At 38.2% G+C, this 12,649-nt stretch overlaps 1 protein-coding gene across 1 annotated transcript in view; it reads right to left on the minus strand.

The window, feature by feature from the left end:
* The window catches only part of asic1b (acid-sensing (proton-gated) ion channel 1b), a 167,930-nt gene that overhangs the window by 140,315 nt on the left and 14,966 nt on the right, over window positions 1-12,649 (minus strand). The gene's annotated exons all lie outside the window — the stretch shown is intronic.

Below are 12,649 nucleotides of genomic sequence, written 5' to 3' on the forward strand. Positions count from 1 at the left end.
CATTCTCAATATAAATGAAAAAACCTTTTCATCATCCTTTTCAGCTTGTTTCTTTTTCCTCTTTCCATCTTTCTCCATGCTTACAGCCTTACTGTTATTTTACTGATGGCCACTGAGAGGATTTTGGTTTTAGTGTCTTCATTCAGTGTCGCCCATGGAAGTGGGAATGGTTTCCCAGAAGAGAAGGAATTGTTTCACAGTAGCTGTTTTACAGGAATTGTTTTTGAAATATTATTAAAATTACTTTCATAATTTTCTCACCTGTGCAGTAGTCATTCCTTTATTTACTGCCTCAATTCTCTTACCTTCTCTTATCCGTATGTAATGTCTTGCCAAGACAGAACGGACAACCAAAAAAAATAAAAACAATTGTAACGGGATTTATACTCCGCATTAACGTTGGGAAACAGCAAAGCTTCTCTTGCCTCCGCTAATAATAGTCACTTAGACAAGCACTCGTATTGTCTGGTAAAGTGCTTGTCTATGCATGAAGTGTGTTTCAAACATAAGTGAGAATGTTTTTTGATGCTTTTGTTTATTCAGCTTATCTTTAATTTTTTCAAATTTTACAAGCACACAATTACGGATGTTCTTTTAGTTGTGTAAACATGAAAAAAAGTTAGACTACCTGGATGAATTAAACACTGGCTGAACAAATACTTTATGCGTATTTATTTTTCATCTCTATTAATTTTGATAAAGCTTACATTTAGCCAGCTGCAGAGCAGTTTATTTAATTTACAAAGAGACTGAGAGCGAGGGGGTTGCAGCTTTCTCTCAGGGTTGCAGCCCCCAGGCAGCGGCTAGTGATGTTCTAACATCTTTGAACTGCTACCTGTTGTTGTATTTTAATAAAACTGGGGATAATACCTTTTACCAACTAATATTTTTGGCACCAATTAAGGGCAAGGGCAGGAGTGTTTAAACGTCTAGTCAACTAGTCGCACATATCCGTGTAAGCAGTTTACATTGATTGAACCTTCAGATTCACACTGCTGACACATATTCATGTAGTAGGGACTCATTTGGGCTGTATAAAGGCTCTTTTCTTTTGATAAGAAAAACATAATGTGCACATAACATCCTTGTTTTCACCCCAAGCAACACTGATGCCGAGGCAGATATTATCACAAATATTGCCAGGAAATGAAACCTTTTGGTAAGACTTTACACTACTTATTGTTAATACATTTATAGCTATTCATGCGTTAGGTAGTAGTTCTGTTGTTTTTTTACAGGTTTTATGCCCAGGTTACTGGCATAATCAGAAGGGGAGCAGAGCAGCACGCAATTGGTCGCGGGGGATTTTACTATCGAACACCACGATCTCCAATTTTTTTTTTCCTTCAGGACAAGAGAATTACTCTTGAACCAATCTTTAACCTCACGCATGCATTCACGAAAATAATGAAAAGACATAGCAAGATCATCAGTAATCTCAAACTAAATCTGTATATTATCAGCATACCAATGAAAGGCAATATTATACTTCTCAAAAATTGCTCCAAGAGGGAGCAGATATAATGAGAAGAGAATAGGGCCTAATACAGATCCTTGAGGCACACCACAGCGTACAGGTACCGAGGAAGACGAGAAGTTGCCCAAATTAACCGAGATAAAAGACGCTAATAATAAACATTCATTTTCATTAGACACACTGCCTATGATATGCATCATAAACTATTGACTAGTGAACAATATAAATTATTAACTTTCTTGCCACCATTAAAATAACAGTTAATTCAGGAAACTGGATTATCAATTTACAAACTTTCTATTGTCTATGGCCATTGTAAAGTGTTACCAACCTTTTCCCAGTAATAGACAAGAACAGGATGTTGATGAAGAAGACTCAGGAGCCACTGTCAGTTACCATCTTCCCTAATGTTCTTCTCAGCCTCATTGCTCAATGAACCTATAAAGTTCATTAAGACCAGATTAACTGCAAAAACGGATGCCTTTTGGTAGGCCACATTTTAATACATATCACTAATGGGCAAGCAGAGCCCACTTGGACCAAAAGACAGGCAGTAATTGTAAGGCCAGTCCAGACTGTGACAGCGCATAGTAATGGCTGTTTACTGCTACTCTCTTCACTCCTGCAAAATGTGTGAGGTCTTGTCCCTTCCTGAGTATCTGAGGCCCATTTCAAGTTAGAGTGCATAGACTAGTGGCACTCCTACTGAGAGCTTTTGGAATATACATTCATGTTATGATGCATATGAGGACACACACATTGTATATTCACATGTTCACTAAGATGTAATCAAGCATGCTCTTTGAGAGTGGATGAGATAAAGACCAGATCAGTGTGTTTGATGGGAACAACAGCCCACATCTTTTTTCAGTGCTTTTTAGGGCTAAATAAAATGCTATTAAATAAAACACTCAAAATGGGATTTTTAGTGCGCAGTTTTCTACAGTTTAGCTATAGTAGATCTATACCTACACCTTTAAATGAATAGATGTATATTAAAAAATATCAAACTGCCTACAAGATCATTTCTGGACAGATAACATAATCATGGATTGGATAAACTCCCACACTCACACGCAGGTGGGAAGACCATCATTGCCCTTCTCTTCAACTAGGCAACCCTTAGCTTTCAACTTCCAGTTGGCTGAACATAATCTGGAGGATGAAGTCATGCACAACGGTGTTAAGTGGCTGCTTTTTATTTCTTCAACACATGAAGTGAAGCTCTGCTTCCTGACTAAAGCCTTTGAACCAGAAAAGAGGCTGTCTCCTTACTGTGTATTAAGGATAAGATACTGTTACACACAGACATGTGTATCACAGTACAATCAAAATAATACAAAAAAAGATGTGATCCTCTAAGCCTCTGTACCAACCAACCATTTCTGACAGCCTGTTTGACAAAGCGATTTTCCTAGATGTGACTCCATCAGAGTTCTGAATTGAAAAATAAAGGCTTTTGTGTGATCTAATAAAGGCCTAAGTCTTATTAGTAATGCCAAGTGAAAAGGTGATGACTATCAAGGCAATCTGTTCACTCTTAAGTACAGTACTTATCTAAGTCAGCTTCTTAAGGAGACCTGGAGCCCACTGCAGGTGCCAGAGCTTAAAAGGTAGAACAACTCTGGACAAGCTGCCAGGTGTGTTCTGTAGGATTACATGGGGAAAATGTTTTGTTAACCCTATCCCCACTATTAACAAAATATTCCAAAAATCATTTTCTTTCACATCATAGAATAGTGTTAAAAGTTACTCTAAGTTATACAACTGAATAATAACTTCTTTTTTTTCATACCAGAGTAGCTTTACTGACACACACTGACATTTTGAATCAAAATCATGTACGCTATTTGTGCTTAACCAAGGGTTGCTGTGTACCTGGAGCATAACAAATTCTAACAAATAGAGAATACAAATAGAGTCTTTTTGAAGATGTGTAAAACAAAAAAATATAACATATTGCCAAAATACAATTTCCATGGATCTACTTTGTGCACAATTGCTATCATTATACTGAATCCAGTATTTGAAAGTCCTTTTTTCAAGGAACAGTGTTTTTATATGGAAAAACTAATCACAGCACTGCAATATTAAAAACTGCAGTAATCAAATCAATATCCCATTTTGGCAATGGTGCTAATATTCAAGTGAGACTGTACTATATAAGCAGCGCTGCTGTAATCCAGTTTCAGTTTAAAAAATGTAAATTGCTCATGGCTCATGGCAAATATGACATATACAGTTAGCTCCATCACTTTTTGGGCAAACACCCAGTTTTGTTTTAGTTTTTGCCTTTGTATTTCAACACAGATGATTTAAATCAGTCAATGTGTAGTTAAAGTGCAGGCTTTCAGTTTTAATTCATAAGGTTTAAGAAAGATTCACATGAGGTATTTAGGAATTACAGCAATTTATATCCAAAGTCCCCCATTTTTAGAGGCTCAAAATTAAACAAAAAACAATGGACTAATGAGAAAGTGGACACCTGGTCCCTTTTTATTTTACAATAGCTTAAGTAGATGTAACATCTAAAGTTGATTCAAAGTGTATATTTAAATAAAAGCTCAAAGAGTGCAAGTGAGGGCGAGCATCTTTAAGGTGAAAAAATGAAACAAATCAGTCAGAGATATATATATAAAAAAAAACTATGAATCTAACTGTGAAAAACAGTCTTCTATGTGCCGATACATCCCTTCAAAAGCAACAGCTTGTCTTTAGATTCCACGATTCCTAAAGGGGCTAAAACCCTCCAGACAAGAACAGTAAGAAGCCTTATTTATCTGGTAGTCTAATCAAGTAAGGTGGCCTTTTAAAATTGAGAGTTCTGACCTTTCATTACGGACACATTTACCGGCCAATCACACAACATAGAAAGAAAACTTATAGGAAACTTTGGTTAGACGCTAGACATTGGATTAGTGTTCACAACTTCACTGAAATGCTGGGAACGCTAAAATAAAATCACACATACAAATTCCTTTGTAGTAAACACCCATTAATCAGTTTTATTTATGAGGTTTGTGAGGGTTCATCAAGTAAAAATCTGTTTGTTCTTTGTTTTTTAATGCATTGAAATAACTCAATTAATTAATTCAAGGTCACTGAAAGAAAGTAAGCAACATTGTCATTAATAATCATTTAGTGAGTTCATCAGTGCTCATTAGTCTGTTTTGAGGTGAGCGTGCTTTTTTCCCTTTTGGTATTTTGATAGAGAATTAGAACAGGGGCAACAGAAACTACCCATAAGGTTACATTTAAAGAGTGAGATAATGCTTGTATGCCATATGTTTTTAGGCAATGCCATCCTGTCTCCAATACAGCATTCCTCTTTCCTTCCATAAACAATAATCTCTGTACTTATCAGTCCAGCTGGTTGCTCCTTGGGTAAGCACGAACATAAACTCAGTGACAGAATAAGGGTACAGCAGCAGTATTTTAACAGGGTCCACTCTGCTGTCACCTCTTGTCTACTGATTTGTAACTTAGGCCTGGCACATTCATTGTAACTGTCAGTTTGGCTTGAGAACAGAATTACTTTTCTATATTAAGAGGGAAATGCTGCAGAAGCCACAGTTAGCACACTACACAAGCACAATTTCTAGCCTGTATGACAAAAGCAGCCCTTAAAATATGTGTGGGCCACACTCCTTCAGTGCGGCCCAATATATAGATAACCCTACAATAAAGCCAAAGGACTGACCAGGCCTTCAAACCCCTAGACCCTGCAGTTTATCTAACTCAAAGAATCTGCTGCTAGAAAAGAAGATGTCAAGATTTTTTATTTTATTTTGTTGTTGTTACAATGGTCAGTATTAGGGAAGGTGGTATTAATGTAGTGGCTGATTGGTATATTTAAAAGCAGAGGCAGACCTGCTCTAGTTTAGTAAATTACAAACTAGCAACTTTTTGATAAGTGCACAACCTAAAGAGATAAAAAAAAAAAAGTATGAACTTTGCTTTTGGGAAGTTTAAAAAACAGAGTTGCAGGTCAGCAGAAGCTGTATTGCAGGGGCTCTCAAAGCTGGATATTTAATTTGGAATTTTTACTGAGTGTGACCTGTTCATATGCACGCATACACACACCGAACCTCACACCCACGTACACATATATTTAATACTGAATAGAGCCATAAATTAGACGGACTGCATGAATATGCTGGCTGCACCTTTCTGCGGTCGGCACACTGAGAACTGGGCTGGTGGGAAGTGTACACTCAGCAATCTGTAAGTGATTTCTGATGCTTTTAACTTCTCTCAGCAATCCTTACTGTTGGTTAAAAAAATTCATCACTGGGGAATAGTGAGATAAAGAGTGTGAGCTTAGGAAACTTGACTTAAAAAGAGATAATGGCTGACAGAAACCTTCAGATGAAAGATGTCAGAAAAGAAAAATGCAGGATGCAGCACCAAAGTTGGAGGGGTTCAAGTGCATGTGTGCTGATGTCTGTTATATCAATTAGACAATGTTGTTGACCAAAAAGATTTTAAAAAACATATTCAAACAGCATACAGATGAGGATGGGGGGAAAAAAAGTGCTCTCATCTTAATCTTAAGCTTTAAGATCCTGCAGGCAGACGCTGAATACTGAAATACTACTGGATGGCATGCAGGTTTCCTGATGAATCTCTGATCCAGCAGCAATAAACCCATGTCCTTTGAAACACCGAGTCAGTGTCTTCACTCCGCTTGACATTCTTCACTTTAAAACTGTTCCAAATAGGAAGGGCAGCTTTTTATTTTTATTTAAATATTTAGCCATAATAATAGATTTTTTATTAAGTTAAAATTGTTTTTGACATTGCTTTTCATCAATGCATATACAGGGTGGGCCATTTATATGGATACACCGTAATAACATGGGAATGGTTGGTGATATTAAAGTCCTGTTTGTGGCACATTAGTATATGTGAGGGGGCAAACTCCTCAAGATGGGTGGTGACCATGGTGACCATTTAGAAGTCGGCCATCTTGGATACAACTTTTGTTTTTCCAATAGGAAGAGGGCCATGTGACACATCAAACTTATTGGTAATGTCACAAGAAAAACAATGGTGTGCTCGGTTTCAACGTAACTTTATTCTTTCATGAGTTATTTACAAGTTTCTCTTTGTTCACAGCCATTGCGATGTCGAAGAGGTTAACACGTGAGGAGCGGATCGAAATCGTGTTGATATCTGGTGAACGCAGTAACCGGGTCATTGCAGCAGATTTCAATGCAAGATACCCTACGAGACCACCCATCTCCCATGCTACAGTTAGCAAACTGCTTGCTAAGTTTCGTGAAACTGGTTCAGTGTTGGATTTGCCAAAATGTGAACGCAAGAAAACTGTCACTAATGAAGAAACATCAGTGGCTGTGCTAGCTTCATTCAGCAAGAGCCCACAGCGTAGCACTTGCCGCATGTCACTGGAGAGTGGCATTAGTCGAACATTGCTTCGGTGGATATTAGCTACTCACAAATGGCACCCTTACAAACTCCAGCTACTGCAGCATCTCAACGAGGATGACCCAGATCGGCGCACAGAATTTGCGGAATAGGCAAAACAAAAATTGGAACAGGACCCTCAGTTCACGCAGAAGATTTTGTTCAGTGATGAGGCAAACCTTTATGTGAACGGTGAAGTTAACAAACAAAACCACCGCTATTGGTCTGACACTAACCCACATTGGATGGATCCCTCCAAGACTGTTGGACCAACAAAAGTGATGGTTTGGTGTGGTATATGGGGTACAACGATAGTGGCTCCATTCTTCATCAATGAAAACCTCAAGGCCACTGGATATTTGAAATTGCTACATGATGATGCGTTTCCCTCTCTATGCACTGAAGCTGGCACGTTCCCTGAGTTTTTCCAGCAAGATGGTGCACCACCACATTATGGGTGCCAGGTCCGAGCATTCCTAGATAAACAGTTTCCTGGAAAGTGGATTGGTCGTCGTGGGCCAGTTGAATGGCCCCCAAGGTCTCCCGATCTGACCCCCTTAGACTTTTATCTTTGGGGTCATCTGAAGGCAATTGTCTATGTTGTGAAGATACGAGATGTGCAGCACCTGAAACTATGGATACTGGATGCCTGTGCTGGCATTTCTCCTGCAGTGTTGCTATCAGTGTGTGAAGAGTGGGAGAAGAGGGTTGCATTGACACTCCAACACAATGGGCAGCACACTGAACACATTTTATAAGTGGTGAGAAACTTGTAAATAACTCATGAAAGAATAAAGTTATGTTGAAACCAAGCACGCCATTGTTTTTCTTGTGACATTACCAGTAAGTTTGATGTGTCACATGGCCCTCTTCCTATTGAAAAAACAAAAGTTGTATCCAAGATGGCCGACTTCTAAATGGCCACCATGGTCACCACCCATCTTGAGGAGTTTGCCCCCTCACATATACTAATGTGCCACAAACAGGACTTTAATATCACCAACCATTCCCATGTTATTACGTTGTATCCATATAAATGGCCCACCCTGTATATATTTATATATGGTTGTGTTAGAAAAAACTAAAGAATAAAAGTCTTTACAAAACATGGGTAACAATGTGAAAATTTTAATCTTACAATGTTTTTTTTTAAAGTTGAGAACTTGCTCTTTATCTACAAATAAAAATGTTTATGGTATCTAGATGTAGTACCTGGGAAATTTAACTGACTGTTGTCCTATTTCTAGATCATTTCTGAATCTTTGTTTCTTACTTGTCTTTTCCCTCAGTTACTGGCAGATGAATAAGATGCCAGTATTCATAATGGCCTATTTTTAAAAGGTTGCAACTCTGAAATTTATAACCAAAAACTCGAAAATCATGCAATAAACAAAAGAATAGCTGTTGCCTTCAGGATGTGGTGGGTGAACAGAAAACAATAAGGACACACGGAGGTTGTCTGATTGTTGAGTGACATGCCTGCATTTCAGAAATAAATCCAAAGCCTCTTTTATTAATTCATTCACAACTTTGATTTACCGGCTGACTCACTGACTAACTGGGACATCTTCGACATGTGAGTTCAGGTGCTGCAAACACTTCAAAATGAGAGCTTCATAACACTTTTGAGGGAGAAAATCACAGATGTATTCAACAAAGACAAGTAAGTAGGTCTTATCAGTATAATGATGCTTTTTTTCCTGGTGTATAATGAAGCTCTTTTCACGGAGCTAATACATGACTGTTCCATGATCTTCTCTGCCACTGACTTGAAGGGACCATCTTCCCACCAAACCAAAAGGAAGACTTACATAAAATAAAATAAAATAAAATAAAATAAAATGAAATGAAATGAAATGAAATAAAATAAAATAGAATTAAGTGAGTCACAAATAATTTAAACATAAATCATTATTTAAAAGATTTGGCTGATCCTGTCACACCCCTTCAAAATGGGTATCTGCTCTGCTCCACGTGTAAACTGGGGGCCCGGAGTCTTTCCCAGCTGACATAGGGCAAGAGGTGGCTACACCCTGGAGAGGTCACCAGCCTGTCAGCACAGGGCCAACATAGAGAGACAGACAACCATTCATACTCCCACTGACATCTTAAGCCAGTTTAGAATCACCAGTTAAACAAACCCGACAGACCTACTGTTTTTGAAAATTAAGAGGAAAATCAACAAGGGAAAAATGTAAAAAACAAAAAACCAAGCAGCGCATAAAAAAAGTAGTTTTGGTTAGTAAAATTTAAATATTTTTATAGTTAGTTCTCTGACTGTCCAATGTACTCAGTCATCTGAAAAAGAAAGTTTTCAAAGTACTTAATGCAGTACCATGAAAAAATAAGTAGACCCCATAAGTAGACAGTATGTTATGCACTTGCATAACATACTGTTAATGATGACTGTATGCTGTGATTTTTGTACCAGCCCCAGAATAAAACAGGAAACATACTAAGAGCAAGCCCAGTGTCCCTTCTGCACTGCCAATATAAGGGGACCTCCAAAAGTTGATTCTGTTCATCTGGACGTAGCATCAAGATGCATCAAGAAATATAAGGGGACCCATCAATCAAACCCTGAGGTGGACTCCTTAGCACTTACACTTGCTAACCAGACTTGCTAGCTTTAGTTGACAACCCCACCTCCTTGTACAAGGTCAATTCTGGCTCCAAAACCCCAGACGACAGCTAAAATGTTGACGCTGTGATACCAACATGATGCTTCACAGACCAATGGGCACTTTCATCATTCACAATGCATTACTGCCTTCCTTCTCATTGTTAGTCACAGTTTCAGGTAAATCAACAAGTTTCATATATATTATTAATCTGATTCACTTCTGAATATGTTAAATATTTTTTTGTCATCCTAAAATATCTGTATCCAAGACACTACTGCAGTAAGCTGTAGGCCATTAACCTTCTATTGAAGAAAAAAGAGCCCACCAGCTTTTTTTCTATAATCATGTTCCGTTACTGTGTCTTTTTATCAGAAGTAGTCCTCGAAGCTCATTATTACAGACTATTGATTAGCAATATATAAACTCTCAACTCCAGGTGCAATGGCAAACCACTTGAAGATCTAATTGCAAGATTACCTCAACATCAATAAAAGAGTATAAGAATCGAGCTGAAGTGGCATAGACCTGGCTTCACATATGTACCCACCTACATGCTTACAAACAAAAAATACTAAAAGGTCTACAATGACTGAATTTTTTTTAACACAACTAGTATTTTTTTTTTTTTTTTTTTTGTCCACTGACTTAAAAAATACTGATCTCAAAGGAAGTCGACGGGTTAGGGAATTTACCCAAGAGACAAGAAAAGGAAAAAATAATCAAGACATTGGCTGGTAAGATGAAAACTCTGTCCCAGCGGGACCCTGGTGGTGTTCAAACTGCTTTTTCACTCCATCCCTAGACACTGAAACACAAGGCGATAGCTGTACCCTGTCATCTCTGAAAGAAAGAAACATATTTTTGACCTGTCTGTCTCTCACTATCTCAAGTAACATATCTGATAATACAGCAAAGACAAAAGGTACATCATGCTATTGCAGAAAATGGCACATATTCTGTTTCGCAGTCATCAATCAGCTATTGTAATTATCAGAATCAATTTTAAATGCCAAAACCATTAATCATATTTTCCAGTAATGAATTCAAAAGCAATAATGATGAATACAATTTGCCAAATCTACCAATGCAGACTGTAACAGGTTTCCCATGAAATATTAATAAATTATAAAATGATGGTAAAGAGAAAAAGACAAGGAAAAAAAACAGTCAGCCCCACTAATATTACTCTGGATGGTAATTAGCTGACTAATGCAGCAGTGTGCCACCTGTCAGTGCTAGGTGAATAATCACTCAGCCTGTCAGCACAATCTGAACCGAACATTCACTCTCTGTGCACTGAAGTACTGCAAAAGCTTTACACACATGCAGGAGAAAGATCTAAGCATAGAGTTAAGGAACACCCTGCTTTACATTCAGCTAGTGCGCTCTGGCTCCTGGTCTGTCACGGTGGGTATACTTCTCCCTGGCAGCCCAGCACCACAAACCAAGAGCCAAACATAGACTCTTCCATTGGCACACACACATATTCCAGTTTCCTGCCCCCTCTTTCCTCTCATTCCAAAGCTTTGCACAGTCATCAGATGCTTCTGATCTGAACCAAACTGTTTATAATCGATTCTTTAAAGGATAAGTTCTTTCCATCTCTTTCTTCCATTCTTTCACTCTCTCCCCCACTGCGTAGCTTGCCCACCCGACTCATTATTAAAAATAATTTTGTAACGCTAGGAGCACTGGCAGGTCACATGGAATAAATGGATTCTCAGATCTCTCCATGCTTTGGAATTGGTTTAATCTGTTTCCCTCCTCTTTTTCACCTTTTGTCCACAGAGTACCTCACGCAGTAGGAGCCTAAATTGTCAAAAAAAAAGTCCTTCTTTGTGTAATTAAAATGACAAAAAAGAGGTCAGATGAAAGGAGTATGTGTGTATGTATGTGTGCTGGGGGCAGGGGACATGCTTAGCCTTCTCTAAAGCCCTTTGAAAGGAAATCTATTTCTTCCATGCCCCACTGGAAAGGCCAACATAACATAAGCAATGGAGGAAGCCATGTTAGGTGGAATTTGCTATTCTGGGTCGTCACTATGACATCTTAGCTTTATACAATATTACTCAGAAAGCAGTTAAAATGTAACTTACCAATAATTTGCCATTTTTGTTGGATGTTTGACAACATAATGCACATTCAAGTTTAAAAATGAAAAGAGTGAGCGAGGTGCTCGGGGAGATCAGGATCAAATATTGTGAATTGACACATCGTAAAATTTAATTTGACTTGAGAAGTGAGGACAGTAAATCACCATGAATCTAAAAGCCATCAAAGGAGAGCCAGTAGCTTTTTACATTCAAAGAGGAGATTTTTACATTAGGCATTCATTCATTACTCAGCAAAAACCTAATTGATCCATGTCTCTGAGTTCTAGGGTAATAGCAAATTGATTGATTTAGCCTCAGGAGGAAAAATGTGGGAATCGTCCGGCCAAAAAGAACAGCAGAATCATCGGCTTTGAGCTGATGGATAAGACTGGAATAACAATGAATAAAACGTGGTGGATCAAAGGTGAGATGTGTCAAAAACAGTTTATGAGGAATGGCAGATTAAAGCACCGCTGAAATTCTGCTATTATAGATGCCAGTTACCTAAAAAGACTTGCAGTCTCAACAGTATTCAAATTTAAAAGATTATCTAATTAAACTGGATTACATAACTAATAAAGCTAAGGAATTAGATGCCTTAAGATAGCCCCAACTCTAAACCGACTCAGGATTAGCAGTATATTTTATGTTCATGGTTGAAGAATGAAATACACCCCTGGTAACACAAGTAATGGAACTTCCGCCTAAGAAGGGACATGCTCATTGCTTGTGTGGAGTACTTAATATAGATTAGAAGGAGGAACGACTACAGCCACCAATAATTCTTGCCATTTCTGTTTGTGAAGAGCAACAATATTAAAAAAAAAAAAAAAGACTTAACAAGCCCCACCTATCCTTTAGATTGCTGTTTGTGTAAATCCAATCCATCGGCGGGCGTCTCTGAGGTTTTCTGTATTGATTACACCTCATTAGCCACACGTCTCCGTCCCACCAAGGGTGGACTCTGGGGGTCAATGGACAGCTGAAATGGAGCCAACAGCTCAATAGAATGACCATGGCAATTATGC

Source organism: Simochromis diagramma, unplaced genomic scaffold, assembly GCF_900408965.1.
Source record: "Simochromis diagramma unplaced genomic scaffold, fSimDia1.1 OVJJ01000320.1, whole genome shotgun sequence".
Taxonomy (NCBI): domain Eukaryota; kingdom Metazoa; phylum Chordata; class Actinopteri; order Cichliformes; family Cichlidae; genus Simochromis; species Simochromis diagramma.